The sequence below is a fragment of the Theropithecus gelada genome, chromosome 13 (genome assembly GCF_003255815.1).
Source record: "Theropithecus gelada isolate Dixy chromosome 13, Tgel_1.0, whole genome shotgun sequence".
NCBI lineage: Eukaryota > Metazoa > Chordata > Mammalia > Primates > Cercopithecidae > Theropithecus > Theropithecus gelada.
Window position 1 is genome coordinate 77,732,527 of NC_037681.1, and position 3,305 is coordinate 77,735,831.

Consider the following 3,305-nt stretch of genomic DNA (forward strand, 5'->3'; position numbering starts at 1 on the left):
TTATTGTTTTACATTCAATATATTATTTTACACAGAGTGTAAATTCATTGAATGTCCATTTACATTCAATATTATTATTGATAAATAGGGACTTACTAATGCCATTTGCTATCTGTTTTCTGGTTGTTTTGTGGTCGTCTATTCCTTCTTTCCTCCCTCCTGTCTTGGTTTTAGTGAAGGTGATTTTCTCCGATTGTATGCTTTAATTTTTTGCTTTTCTTTTTTTTTTTTTTTTTGAGACGGACTCTTGCTCTGTCGCACAGGCTGTGGTGCAGTGGCCGGATCTCAGCTCACTGCAAGTTCCACCTCCTGGGTTTACGCCATTCTCCTGCCTCAGCCTCCTGAGTAGCTGGGACTACAGGCGCCCGCCACCTCGCCCGGCTAGTTTTTTGTATTTTTTAGTAGAGATGGGGTTTCACTGTGTTAGCCAGGATGGTCTCGATCTCCTGACCTCGTGATCCACCCGTCTCGGCCTCCCAAAGTGCTGGGATTACAGGCTTGAGCCACTGCGCCCGGCCTGCTTTTTTTCTTTGTGTATCCCTTGTTTCTTTTCTTATATGAGGCTTGTAAATACTATCTTATGACTCATTATTTTAAACTGATGGAAACTGAACACAGATCGACTAAACAAATAAGCAAACACGCAAAAAGAAACTAATAGAAATCTACACTTCAACTTTGCCCCCTGATTTTTAACTCCTTGTTGTGTCTGTTTATGTCTTGAAAAGTGGTTGTGGTAATCATTTTTGATTGTTTCACTATTTAGTCTTTCTACTTAAGTCAAGAGAACTTTTCAAAGCAGTTACTGCATCCTACTATTCTGTGTTTCTCTGTGTGCTTACATAGAGCATAAATTTCATTGTCCATTTACATTCAATATTATTGTTTTACATTCAATATATTATTTTACACAGAGTGTAAATTGCATACTTTCAGATGATTCTTTCGTGTTCATTATCATCTTTGTCTTTCATATGGAAGAATTTCCTTTAGCATTTTTTGTAGGACAGGTCTAGTGTTGATGAAATGCCCCAGCTTTTGTTTGTCTGAGCAGGTCTTTGTTTCTCCTTTATGCTTAAAAGATATTTTCGGCCGGGCGCGGTGGCTCAAGCCTGTAATCCCAGCACTTTGGGAGGCCGAGACGGGCGGATCACGAGGTCAGGAGATCGAGACCATCCTGGCTAACACGGTGAAACCCCGTCTCTACTAAAAAATGCAAAAAACTAGCCGGGCGAGGTGGCGGGCGCCTGTAGTCCCAGCTACTCGTGAGGCTGAGGCAGGAAAATGGCGTGAACCCGGGAGGCGGAGCTTGCAGTGAGCAGAGATCCGGCCACTGCACTCCAGCCTGGGCGGCAGAGCGAGACTCCGTCTCAAAAAAAAAAAAAAAAAAAAAAAAGATATTTTCACCAGACATACTATTTAGGGTAAATTTTTTTTTCTAACTTTAAATATCTCATGCTACTCCCACCTGGCCTGTAAATTTTCCACTAAAACATCTGCTGCCAGATGTGTCTGGGCTCCATTGTGTGCTAGTTGTTTCTTTTCTCTTGCTACTTTTAGGATCCTGTCTTTTTCCTTGATCTTTGGGAGTTTATTGAATTCCTTGAAGTAGTCCTATTTGGGTTAAATCTGCTTGGTGTTCTACAACCTTCTTGTATTTGGATATTGGTATCTTTCTCTATGTTGGAAAGTTATCTAATATTATCCCTTTGAACAGACTTTCTACCCCTATCTCTGTCTCTAACTCCTCATTGATGTCAATAACTTTGAGGCTATTTTCTAAAACTTGTGAGCATGCTTTATTGTTTTTTCTTCTTCTTTTCTTTTTTGTCCTTTTACTGTGTACTTTCTAGTAGCCTGTCTTCCAGCTCACGAATCTTTCTTCTGTTTGATCAATTCTGCTATAAAGAGACTGATGCATTCCTCAGTATGTCAACTACATCTTTTCAACTCTAGAAATTCTGCTTGATTCTTTTTAATTATTTTAATCTCTTTATCAAAATATCTGATAGAATTCTGAATTCCTTCTCTGTGTTATCTTGAATTTCTTTGAGTTTCCTCAAAACAATTATTTTGTATTCTCTGTCTGAAAGGTAAAATATCTGTTTCTCGAGAATTGGTCCCTGGCACCTTATTTAGTTCATTTGGCTGGTAATGTTTTCCTGAATGGTGTTGATGCTTGTAGTTGTTCTTCAGTGTCTGGGTGTTGAATAGTTAGGTATTTATTTTAGTGTTCACATTCTGGGCTTGTTTTTGTTTGTCCTTCTTGGGAAGACTTTCCAGATATTCAAAGGGACTTGGACCCCAAGCCCCAATAACATGGTTTTTGGTTGGTTGTTTTTTTCCAGACTCATAGAGGTACCGCCTTGGTAGTGCTGGATAAGATCCAGAAGAATTATCTGGATTACCATGCAGAGACTCTTTTTCCTTTCCCTTACTTTCTCTCAAACATATAGAGTCTCTCAGTCTTTGCTGAGCCACCTGGAACTGGGAGTGTGGTGATGTAAGCACCCTTGTGGCCACCACTGCTTAGACTGTGCTGGATCAGACTGGAAGCCAGCTCAGCACTGACCCTTGCCCAAGGCCTGTTCTTTCTGGGTAACACATTCCCCCAGCTGGGCCCCTGACATATCCAGAGATGCTGTCTGGGAGCCAGAGATTAGAGTCAAAACCTTTCTAATTCACCTGATGTTTATTCTACTGCAGCTAAGCTGGCACTCAAACCACAACACGAATTCCTTCTCACTCTTCCCTCCCCTTTCCACAGGCACAGGAGCCTCTCCCTGTGGACACCATCACCACCAGTCCGTGGTGGTTCTGCCAGGCCACTGCTGATATTCACTTAAAACCCAAGGTATCTTCCATCAGCTATTGGTGACTGCTAGCAGGCCTGGGACTCACTTTCAGGGCAGTGGGCTCCCCTCTGGCCTGGGACAGTTCCAGAAATGCTGTCCAAGAGCCTAGGCCTGGCCTCAGGGACCCCAGGAGCCTGCTCGTTGGTCTACCACACTGTGGCTGAGCTGCAGCTTAGGGTATAAGACAAAATTTCCTTTACTTTTTCCTCTGATTTTTTTTTTCAAACAAAAGGAGTTTTTCTTCATAGCCATTACAGCTGAGAATGTGCTGGGTCTCCCCTGATGCCAGCATGTCTCAGAGCCCAAGGTCCACAGTGTACTCCCTGGGTATTGCTGGTAGTTATTCAGGGCCCAAGCGTTCTTTATTCAGCAGGTGATGAATCTTGCCGTGACTGGGTCCTTCTCTTAAAGGCCCTTTTGAACAAGAATATGTCTAAGAAATGTGTCAGG